This window comes from Artemia franciscana, chromosome 18, assembly GCF_032884065.1.
Source record: "Artemia franciscana chromosome 18, ASM3288406v1, whole genome shotgun sequence".
Lineage (NCBI taxonomy): Eukaryota > Metazoa > Arthropoda > Branchiopoda > Anostraca > Artemiidae > Artemia > Artemia franciscana.
The window spans coordinates 28,481,417-28,493,706 of NC_088880.1; the positions used below are offsets into that span (position 1 = coordinate 28,481,417).

Genomic DNA, 12,290 nt, shown 5'->3' on the forward strand with positions numbered 1-12,290 from the left:
GGTTAAGAAGACGAAACATTAGTAGATAAATTTTAGTAGCTAATTAGTAGCTAATTTAGTAGAATTAGTATTAGTAGAATTAGTAGCTAAGTTTTGAAAGCCAACTAGTGTTGATGTAAAGTATAAAAAAAACTCTTGCAATTTAAATTTTCCTTCTCTGAACTACAAGTGCGGTCCTAAAATAAGAAAAACCCCCTATAGTAGTTTTAACTTGGGGTAAGAAAAACCCCCATTCATAAAACTCGGCTTTATTATCGTGTGACTATAGTTTGGCTCAGGCATAATGGCAAAGAGAAGATTTTTTTTATTATGCTCAACCAGCATAGCCAAAGCTTTGAGATGTGTTATACCGTTTTTACGTTGTTGTGTAGATTTCTTAGTTGTGTCGCGTTAGCGGTCGATGAACATTCTTTTTCTTTTGGTATCATCCCTAAGATTTGAGGAGTTTCGAAATTTCGAAAAAATAAAACTTGATCAGGCGCTTACAACCATAACGTACCGAAATGTAGTAAAGATTTCAGATTGTAACATAGACTGTTCGAATGTACTACGTTGTACAAGGACCTCAAAATTATACCTAAAAGAGTAAAATTATACCGTATCGACAAAGCTATTTTCAAGTACGACATGTTTTGAGCTAGTGCTGAAAAACCAACGCTCTTACGCCTTTAGTTTTTGCCTAACATTTTCATAAGTATAAAATAAATGAGAAAAATTATTTCCTAAGCTATTTTCAAAGGGACAATCAGCAGGATAATGTAGAAGACTGATTTGCAAATATGTAATAAAAAGACTAGAAATGACAAATTTAAAACCGTTTAAAATAAACTAAAAAAGAAAATTGCAAGCCATCCATGGTTTCAAATTCTTAGTGGATTTATATTTGATTTGTCGATTTTGCTTTTCCTTGTCTCGTATTTTGTGACAATTTATTGCTTTTATTACTATTTATTTCTTACAATTTATTGTTGTGGTTGTTTTGCTAGTACAAATATTCTTCTTTTTTCCTTTGTTTTCTTTCTATTTATGGTCCGTTTCTATCATAATTTGTCCGATGGGTTCTCAGTTGAAAATAAATTAGACTTAAAAAATGGTTAAAGAGAATGACCTTTCACTTTATCTTCATCATAGAAATCATATAGCTTTCTTAGCATTTTTCTTGGAAGATTTTATTGATTACACAGGCTCTACTTTTTACTTGAATATGTTTTACATCAGAAAAGAGTACTCAACGAAAAAACTGTAAGACTTAGAGGAGGGTTGGATGACCCACTTGGTTATACCGTATCTTGTAAGATAAACTTAACATTCATTTTGACATAATTTCATTTTTTTAGCTGCTTGTTGGATACTCACTTTTATAGCCGTTAGTCAAATACCAATTTGAGCTTTCATAGCTGTCAGAAAATAGACAGTTGATACCATATTTGAGATAAATAATTTAAAATCTATTTCGCTAATGTACCAAGGTTTCTAAAGATTGATGCAAACACCTTAGAGGGGAGTCCTTAGACCTGGTTTCCTGGACATCTTAGGGAAGGTTTACTTGCCCAAAGCTTGGAATTTTTTCGGATCTTGACCATTAAGAGACCAAGTTATAACATTTAAATGGTTGGGAGTCTAGAAAAAGGCTGTAAACATTTGTCTCAGACCACAAGAGCTGTCAAGCTGGCTGTGTGGGGCTCTGAACTGTTATAAGAGACAGCCTATTCAGGTTTTACATTGCTACCTTAGGATCTATTGTATTTCTATTTCTCAATCCCTCCCCTTTTTTTCTGCACACAATTTTTTGCATTTACATTTGGAACAGGCTCTCTGAGGGATTATTCCGTCAAGGCAATTTTTTGAACCCTTGACTAACAAATATCTCCTATGATGACTCCAAAGAACCCATAACAGGGTGGTGAAGACTACTTATCTTGTCCCTTGGCTATACCCTTCTCCTGACCTACATCATGATAGCAGCTTCTAATCAAGTTCTGCTGGATTATTTTGTAAGGAAAAGTAATCTTTATTTAGCACCTTCAGCTTTTCAAGGAATGCTTCCACCATCTCCATTGCGTTTTTTGACAGGCTCAAGAAGGTACTGTTTTGTTTGTTTTTTGCACAGTTCCTCTCGCATATTCATTGTACCTAAATGATCATTAACAGCAGGCCTGATATCTCCTATTTATCAGTCCTCTAAACTATGGAATTCTATCCTTCTTGGTGTCCCTCTATCTCTTTCCACGAAGGGAGTTTCTTGGCGGGTCTTTCCGTAATTTTGTCCAGTAATTTTTCTTCCTCCTTTGTTTATTTTTACCCCTTTTCGTCTTCCCTATTTTTTTCCTTTAGTTTTGTTTTACTTAGAGTGTTTCATCACCTATTTTGATCCCATTTTTGCCATTTTCCAGTTGATATTTAATAGGCTACTTTAATGTATTGATTCATTTTCGTGTGTGTTGTCATTTTATAGTTCTATAAATGTTTATGCAAGCTTTCTTCTGGGAACCCTTTTTTTTCTTTTTACTCGTTTTGTATATTGTCTGTGTTATATTTAGTGTAAAATAAATGATGATGTTGATAATGATGACACGAAGATTCAATGGATTCACAAACCCCAAGGATGAAGGTTGTTTGAGATTAAAGCCTACATATGATCTGGCACTGATCGTGAATCTAGTGCCATGAATTATGTAAAAAACCAAGTCATGCATCACTATGCCTCCCAACTCTGCACAAATATTTTAACTGACTATATTAACTTTATAAGCTCCAAGCCTCATTTAAGACTGATTGAGAAAATTGAGATTCGAGAAAAATTAATTTTGCATAAAAAAAAGATGAATAACATTGGGATTTCAACCTCTTGCAATTTCAAAGACATGGCACCTAGTGCTGGAGTCTACATCCCACACCGTAAAAAGGAATGTTGGCATCTGAACCTTTTGTGCAAAATTTCTTATATAGAAATTTTGTCACTTCGTGACAAAGGTGTTAAATGTAAAATACATTTAATGACAAATTTGACAATTTATATCCATTTGGTAACTAAGTGTTTTGTCTTAAATGCTACAGTGATTGACATCAATGCTGAAAGTAGGATTAACACCGGATCTTATCTGAGCTTTCAAAGATTCCATCTTGACCCAGAGATATCAACTCCATCTATATCGGAAAAAAAACAATGAAAACAAAATCCATTAAACATTAAAAAAAAGGTAGAGAAAAAAGAGAAATTTGATTATCCAGAGATCAAAATTATCTTTGAAAATTACGGGGATCAAAATTATTTGATTAGATCAAAATTATTGGGGTATTTGGAGGCCCTAAACGAGTGAAATCTTTTAACCGACCCAGGCAAAGCATTCCGACGCAATATATAAAAACTAGAAGAATCTATTACCTAGCCCTATCTTAGTTTACTAATTTTGGGAACCAAAGGAATCTTAATTCGCGATGGCAGCTTACTAATTCCGGTAGCTATAGAATTATTAGTCATCAAAAGGTATATTTAGTCCTTTTCATTTGTGAACGAAAATTTAAAATCAAAAAGTTGGTATTAAAAGCTGTGATAAAATTTGGAAAGACATTTGGATAAATTGGGAAAGGTGTTTAGTTAAGAAACAGCACTAGCAACTTCCCTAAGGGATTTAAAGAAATGTTGTACTCTATAAAGTGTAGTTATCCATATACGTAAAATCAAGATAAACATTGTCTTTTGTTGTAGGCCTAGTTTAACTGAATAGAATGATTTACTTTGTAAATCCTTAATAATTAATAGGGGAAAGATACGGAAAAAAAATGGTCGAACCAGGAAAAAATTGGTACAGAAATTATTTTTGCACCACTGTGTTCAGAAAAGAGAGCTACATATCAAAATCTAAAAATCTTAATCAACATATCAAAAATCTAAATCTCCATCCCCTTGCGAAATTCCCTTTTTTTCACGTTTTTTGCGCCTATTTTTTAGATATTTCCAGAATCCGAGAATGAGGAGCCGTGAAAAGAAAAGTAGTTTATTGATGGTTTCCCTTTTAAGAAACGATTGTTTTTGTGCTTTTTTATTAGACAGAAACATCACGTTTAATCATTTAATTCTTTTTTATGTTTTGTTTTTGTTTTTGTATGAAGTAAAAAAAAAAAAAAAAAATGAAAAATCAAGTGACACACGATCACGGGGTATTTTTCGAAGAGGAGCACGAATTTTTCGGTTCAGAATGAGGGTTTTCGTTGTAACATTCACCGACAGCTCACTTATTCCCAGTTCTCTTTTTTAGATGGCTGAGACCGCAGTTTTATGTCTCCTTTGTGAACGTTCAATAGACACCTTAGAATCGTCGGTACTGTCAGAAAAAGGAGCTACGGCGATCAATGAAGCTAGCAAAACGAGAGGTACCAGCTTCTCTGTCGAGGCAGGGAACCAAGTCCATGTTGCTTGCAGAAAGACTTTCACAAACAAAATATACCTGTCGAAAATTGAGAATGAGAGACGACGAACCTTGCAAGAAAAGACGGAAGCAGAAAAAGTGGTACTCCGATCACGGACTCCAAGTTTCAACTTCCAAGAGTGTTGCTTTTTCTGCACTACAAGGATAAATCTCCACACTACCCACAGAAAAAGACACGAGTGGTACAAGGTTCGGACTAAAGACTTTGAAGAAAGTATAAAGGCAGTGTGCAAAAGCCGTGATGATGATTGGTCAAATAACGTTTTCCGCCGAATATGTGCAGTGTCAGACCTGCACGCAGTTGACGCCATTTATCACGCAGCCTGTTCTTCTATGTTTCGATTAAATAAGAGCCTTCCAGCTAGATTTGTGACGCAAGAAATTTTTGGAATACTAGAAGATACTGAGCCAGATAAAAAACGTCCAAAAAGGGGGAGGCCAGGTCACGATGAACGATATCAGGCGTTTTTGAAGCTGGCTACTTTTTTCGAAGAAAATGACGAAGAACAGTATACAGTCAGTGAACTTGTTGTTAAAATGGGAGACCTTTTGAATGGAACAGACCTTGAACCGTACTGTAACAAGTACTTGAAGAGCAAGCTTTTGGAATATTTCAGTGACCAGCTAGTATTTGCAACTATTGACGGTAAGGCTGACGTGGTGACATTAAAAGAAAAAGCATCAGCGATACTGCAGAATTTTTATTACTTGGACAAAACCGATAACAAAGAGAGTGAGAAAATCAAGCTTATTAGAGCAGCAGCAAAGATTATCAAAAGTGATTACAAAGGACTGCCAGCACAGAAGGAATCATATATGACCGCAAAGCAGATTTCATCTGGAGAACAGCTGGAAGGCTCTCTACCTGATAGCCTAATGGTGTTCTTAGATGAAATATTCTTTGGAACCGATATTTCCTTCAAGGTACTTGCCATTGGCAATTCCATCGTTCAAGCAGCTCGTCTGCGTGCCCTCATTTGTCCACTGCAACTAGGCTTAGCAGTGCAACTGGATCACCATTTCAAGTCCAGATATTGACACTTTCCACAGCCATGGATTCTGCTCCTCCTATGCTGAAGTCCAGAAATTTAAACGCTGTGCATCAGTCCATGATGAATCTAGCCTTGTAGGAGTTACCTCCACACATGCTGTGCAGCATGTAGCTGATAATGCAGATCACGATGTTTGAACGATGGACGGAAGAAACACTTTCCATGGGATGGCTCTGCTAGCAACAGTCAGGCCTCCTCTCATTAACAGCCGATCGCCCATTCCGAGAGTTGAAGTTTCACTAGATGAAGTTGCCCAAAAAGGAAAATTTCCCATCTACCCTTACCGCTTAAGTGAGACAGTGCTTTCAAAGGTGCAATATGAGAAGATCCCTGGCAAAAGTGTCAACGATCCGTATGCCTCACTCGATCAGCTCTGGTTAGCTACCGGGCTCCTGAATGTCCCAAGGCCGAGCTGGAATGGATTCATGCAGTCAGTTTTATCTAACCAAATACATCATGAAACGGGAAACCTTCGCAGCAAGGCAAGCGTCTTGTTTTTGCCCATGATTGACCTCCCGTCTAGCAACGAATCCTGCCTTTACTCAACCTTGCGCTTTGTAGCTTCGCAAGGCAGAACCTACGGATTCACACCCGTTCTCACATTTGACCAGCCGCTCTGGTGGAAGTCTATGAAAATCCTCAAGTCCGACACGACGAATGAGCTGAGTAGTATTATTCTCAAGTTAGGCGGTTTTGATTTGATGATGAGTTTCGTCGGATGCATAGGACACCTCATGGAAGGTTCTGGTCTGAAAGAGGTTCTGGAATTGGTATACGCGACTGGTGCAATGCCGCACATTCTTTCTGGAAAAATGATTTCTAGAGCTGTTCGAGCTCACATTCTCGTGAGCTCGGCCATATATGCTCATCTCCTCGAAGAAGAGCAAGCGACGTTGACGTCTCTAGACATGTCTACTGTCTTTGCTTACGTACTGGATGGATACCTCCCACCCGAAGATCTCAGTCATGATCCCCAGCTCAAGCAACTTGAAAACTTTCTCAAGCAGAGACGCCAAGACCTGCTGACTCAGAGAAGTGCGAAGCTCTGGTTTCAGTATCTTGACATGGTTGGGATACTGCTTAAGTTCATACCTGCCGAGAGACTAGGCCTGTGGGATGTTGTGTGCAGTAGAGATGCTTCCGTTTCTAGAAGCATCTGGGCATAACCTCTATGTCAAGTCGGTCTGGATATACCAGCAAGAGATGGCTAAGCTTCAAACTAGTCACCCACCAATCTTCGAAGCATTTGAACAGGGAGGTCACACCATTAGAAGATCAGAGCGACGCTGGGCTGGGCTCTCGGCAGATCTTGTCATCGAGCAGGAGTATATGAGAAGTCTGAAAACATCGGGCGGTCTTACAACTGGAGGTGGGATGACGGAACAGCAGAGAGCCATTTGGGTTCTGTCAAGACCGGCATGCCTGGAGATCAACCTCTTGATGCAAAATTTGACAAAAATTGGTTACTCGACAAGTGAGCAGCACCGCGACATGAGTTCCAGTAGAAAGGAGCGTGATTTTGACGATACCCAGAAGCTCGTCGGATACTTCGGAGAATCTTCTCCGTTCAGAAGTGACAATCAGCTTAGAAACATTGCCAACGGCATAACTTCTTCCCAAGATGTTAATGTTGACGAGCCCGATGTGGCTGGAAAGTTGATTCTAAGTAAGATGACGGGAAAAACCTTGAAGGAGCAAGTCTTCAAGAAAAAAGACCAAGTGACCCTAATGAATGCCAAAAAGGTGGGGTCCTCTGTGGTAGCCCACATAGATCCGGCGCTCCTTTTCCAGCGGTTTATAACAGTAGCCCAACGAACTGACCTTCGAGAAGAATACTTCAAGTACGAACTTTGTACGATTCCTCCTTCGCTTTTTGAAAGCGATGGCCTTATGAGAAAAGCAAATAAGCCAGAGCTTGCAAAAGCGATCTTTCTGGCTTGCAGGATTGAGACTCAGTCACCCTCAAGACCTGCTTCTGCGTGTAATATCGTCTTGGATGGTGGTTCTCTTCTACATCGAGTTTCATGGAAGGTAGAGTCAACCTTCAAGGTCATCTTTGCTTCATACGTCCATTACATACAAGCAAGGTACCCTAGTGCGATCGTTGTGTTTGACGGATATGAAGGTGGTCCAGCAATCAAAGATACTACCCATTTACGTCGAGCAGGGATGGTTGGCCGCCAAGTCTTTTTCACCGAAAAGATGACCCTCTGCATGAAGAAAGAAGAGTTTCTTTCATGTAAGACAAACAAAGGACGTTTCCTGAAGCTGCTCGGCGACCATTTGGAAGCCGTTGGTTTCCGAATTTTCCACTCGGAAGGAAACACCGACGTTCTGATTGTAGAAAAAGCTGTAGAAGCTGCTAGTCTTACAGACACAATCGTGGTTGCTGATGATACTGACATCTTGGTTCTTGTGATCAGTCGATCAGATTCGCGTTCCGGGCGTTTATATTTCTCACCTGAAGCTAAGTTTGGTGGTACTAGTTCAGCTTGGGATATTAGGTAGATGAAGCAGAAGCTAGGAACAGATGTCAGCAATCTGATACCGTTCTGTCATGCCGTGCTGGGTTGTGACACAACTTCTCACCTTTACGGAATAGGAAAGGGCAAAGCCGTTCAGCTGCTACTTTCCAACAAGAGTTTAAGGGACAGCGCTGCTATATTTGGCGACAAGCTCGCATCGCTTGACGATATTGTGGCAGCAGGAGAGCGAGCATTGTTGATGCTGTACGGTTGCCCTGATGTTTCGAACCTGGACACTGCAAGAAAGCTAATCTTTCACAGAAAAGTGAGCACTGCCACCACTTTCGTGCATCCACAAGAACTGCCACCAACTCAGGCAGCAGCGAAGTACCACTCGCTACGTGTCTACTGCCAAGTTCAAATCTGGCTCGGGAACCCAGTAGACCCTTTACGCCTGGGATGGAAACTGCAGGATAACGAAGTTTTTGCGCCAATAAAAACAGATCTCCCTGCCGCTCCGTCTCAGCTGCTGAAAATGATCAAATGCTCGTGTCGTATTGACGGCTGTGATAGTGAAAAGTGTACCTGTAAGAAAAACGGACTTGAGTGTACTATAGCCTGCCGTACCTGTAAGGGAAGCTCGTGCAACAATTCGAGGTTTCAAGAAGAAGAACTTAGTGAAGAAGAATAACAGTTAACTGTGATGATGAAAAATCTAGTTCCTATATTTTGATGATGTGCAATTTTTATATATTTGAAAAATAAGATAAAAGCTTTTCTCTAAACACATTAAGTTAGAACCTACCTTGTCTCATGGTGTTTGGCGCTGAGGTGTTTTGTCATTCCTGTTTATTGTTGTTTAGTCTTTTTTTTCTAAGCCTTTCGTTTACATAGCCAAATAGACTACAACGCTTGTAAGAGTTTTTTCCCCAAAGACACAGTTTTTTTTCCTCATTTTTTTTTTTTTGCTGATAAATATTTTTCTTTTGGTCAGGTAACGAAATGAGTATCAGAAATGAATTCAGAGCCAAAAGCTGATCTAAAAATATGTGTAAAACATTATAGTTTACGTTTTTATTTTTTTTTCCCGGTTTTTGAGAAAATAAATAAAAAAATATTAAAAAAACAATTTCGCATTGAGCTAGAGATTTAGATTTTTGATATGTTGTTAAGCAGTTTTTTCCGGTCCGGATGGCGAAGAAACCATTTCTGTACCAATTTTTTCCTGGTCAAAACTTATTTTTCTCCTACTAAATTCTGGTCAGGCAAGTATAAGCGAACTCCTACTGGGAAATCGAACCTTATGATGTATCAACGTTATTGGACTAAGAAAATAAGTGAACGCTCTGAAAACTATGGAAAAAGAGGAAAATATTTGTAAGGATTTTCATTTGTAAACAAAATTATTTTCAATTAATTAATTAGTATTTTTTTATTGCTAATTAGCATTAATTATTTTAATTTGTATTTTAAAATTATTATTATAATATAATTATTTAATGATCATGATTTAATTATGTTTGTTTTATAAATTAAATAATAATCTATTCATTATTTCCATGTATTAATTGTGCCCTATACTTTATTTTGATAATAATAAAATTTTAAGAATGGTTATAACCATTAGATTATTTATTTGAAATGTTGCGCCCCTAAAATTTTCTTCCCTCTATAAATGCCTCTGGTTTCATCCTAAGCTCCATTTGCGTTTGTGATCTTTTGACAATTTGGCTGTGTGGCATTAAGTTTTTCTTTTGGCTTCATTATCTACTTTACCGTGAAGATAATTGAAATGCATAGATCCCTCCGTCATTATTTGAATTTACTTTGGAAGTTAGTTGTCAAAGATAAAATTGACGTTTCTCATCCCATTAAAGGGTTCGACAGAAAATACTTTCGATTTTGCTCTTAAGGTATTTTTTCCCACTAAAATAAGAGATTTTGCAACAGGCTTGTGACTATAGTTGGCACCAAGAGGACTACCTAATGAATGCCTTTATAAGGCTACTTATTAATAGTAAACATACAAAAAAACTTGTGTTTTATTCATCTAGATGAGAAAATCACCTTACAAATTAAATTTAGAAAAAATATGAAAATAACTGACATGAAAGAAAATATTGTGAATTATTGGGAAGCAGGATTTGAACCTGCAAGCCCATCATCCACTAGCCCAGTCTAATCCACTGCGCTGTCGCAAGGTGCTAACCAATTTTATTTTTCTACAAATCTCTTCGCTTAGGATTGTAATGATTAAAATTGAAGTAGTTTTCAAGATGTCAACCAGTGGCATAATTTCTTCAAAATGCTAGGGGGGGGGGCCTAAAGTTGGAGCCAAATTTTTCCGAACCAAGTAAAAATGACATTGAAAACGGACAAATGAGCCATATGGTAAAAAAAGTAAGGAAATACTAAAGCAAACTGAATCGTTTCTGTAGATGCTTGAATTATAAAGTCTCATCTTAGTTTTGACAAGATTTTTAGAGAAACTAAATTTCAGCTGGGGTGGCAAACTGGGCTCTGGGGGGAGGGAGGAGGATAAAAAGTGAAGTCTTGGAAGAACAATTGCCTCCCCCCTTGACCAATAGAAGATTGCGCCACTGGTGTCAACATCTAACAATTCAGATTATTTTTTATTTACACCTTCCGTGCAACCAATTTCAACTGGGGGCAGCCTTCGTTCGGGGAAGGCAAACTGAGGTCTGGGAGGAAAATCCGTTCCCCTGTCCCATTGCCAATTAAGCCCTGGGTGTCAACACCTAACAAGTCAGATTAATTTTCATGTTGACCTTTCGTACCTGTCATGGGTGCCCACAGGAGGGGGGTCCAAGACTTTCTAGAAATCGGGGACTATAAAATAGCTATGAGGAAACAAGGAAAGAGAGCAGAGTGGGGGAAAACATGGAACAACGGTGAGTTGGCTAGTGGTTGGTTGCCCGCCAATAGGTTTGGCCCTTAATAGAGATAATATGAGTTTTAATTTGAGACTGAGTGACCCTTTACAGTTTACAACAAAAAGTTTTCCCTAAAATTTGTTTGGAGTAAAATAAGAATCGAATTCTTTATAGTAATGGATGGTAAGGAAATATTAATCCTTATCAATGCAGGTTTTTTTTTAGGTTTTCAGGTGTTTTCTTTTTTTATTTTTTTTTTTAATATACATAGATGTTTGTAACAAACAAAGGCACTAACAGTATAGGTATATCTATCTATATAAAAATAAGTTGTTTGTTTGTGTTCTGACTGACGTCATGTTTGTGTGTCGACTGACGTCATGTCTGTCGACTGACGTAATTATAAGGATTGAGCATTATGCCGTCATGAAGTTGTTTGTCGACTGAGGTCATTTTTGGCGACTGACGAAAGTACAGACCGAGACACCGGGACAAAGGGAATATAAATGACGACCAGGACACTTCAAAGAGAAATTACAGACTGGGACACTGGGACACAATAACGAGGGGTGTTTGTGGAATTTTTGTTTTTAGCCACAAGACAGATTACGCATGCGTGTTTATTTTTTTTCCCAGGGGTGATCATATCGACCCAGTGGTCCTAGAATGCCGCAAAAGGTCTCATTCTAACGAAAATTAAAAGGTCTAGTGCCCTTTCTAAGTGACCAAAGAATTGGAGGGCACCTAGGCCCCCTCCCAAGCTCATTTTTTCCCAAAGTCAACGAATCACATTTCTGAGAAAGCCATTTTATTCATCATAGTCAAAAAACCTTATAACTATGTCTTTGGGGACGAATTACTCCCCTAGAGTCCCCGTGGGAGGGTCTGCAAGTTACAAACTTTGACCGTGTTTATCTATAGTAATGGTCCCTCTTCAACATCTAGCTCTTTACGCTAAAGTTTTTAACTGTTTAAAAAAGTAGAGTTGAGAGAAAGAGTCAAACTTTTGCTTTAAGAGCGGGGTGTTGAGGAGAGAACAGCCCCTTTCATATATGAAGTAGTTACTCTTCTAAGTTTTAATGTCGCTCCTTACTTTCAGTTAAAAAAAAACTTGGTTTTTTATTCAATACTTAAAAAGATCCAGTTTGGCTGTGCAAAGATATTTGCAAATAGAGGGAAGTAATCATTCGTAATCATTCTATCCTTTATGCTTCAGGTCTTTTCTCCCTTCTTAACAATGGCAAATTATTAGCATACGTATACATATACGTATGCTAATAATTTGCCAGCATACATATGGTCTTGGTACTATTTGGCTTCCCTCTCTGTTTTCGGGCGTAATCCAAGCGAGATTATAGTTTTTTATTTGCGACGTGCTACTTAGAAACTTATAGATCAGTCGGAGAAAATTAACAAGAGCTACGTGTACTCCAATGTGGATATAGTCAG

At 38.2% G+C, this 12,290-nt stretch overlaps 2 long non-coding RNA genes across 2 annotated transcripts in view; one reads left to right on the forward strand and one right to left on the reverse strand.

Annotated features, from left to right (window-relative positions):
- Positions 1 to 12,290, forward strand: part of LOC136038836 (uncharacterized) — a 343,955-nt gene that overhangs the window by 291,591 nt on the left and 40,074 nt on the right. The gene's annotated exons all lie outside the window — the stretch shown is intronic.
- The window catches only part of LOC136038837 (uncharacterized), a 306,828-nt gene that overhangs the window by 220,253 nt on the left and 74,285 nt on the right, over positions 1 to 12,290 (reverse strand). The window lies entirely within an intron of this gene.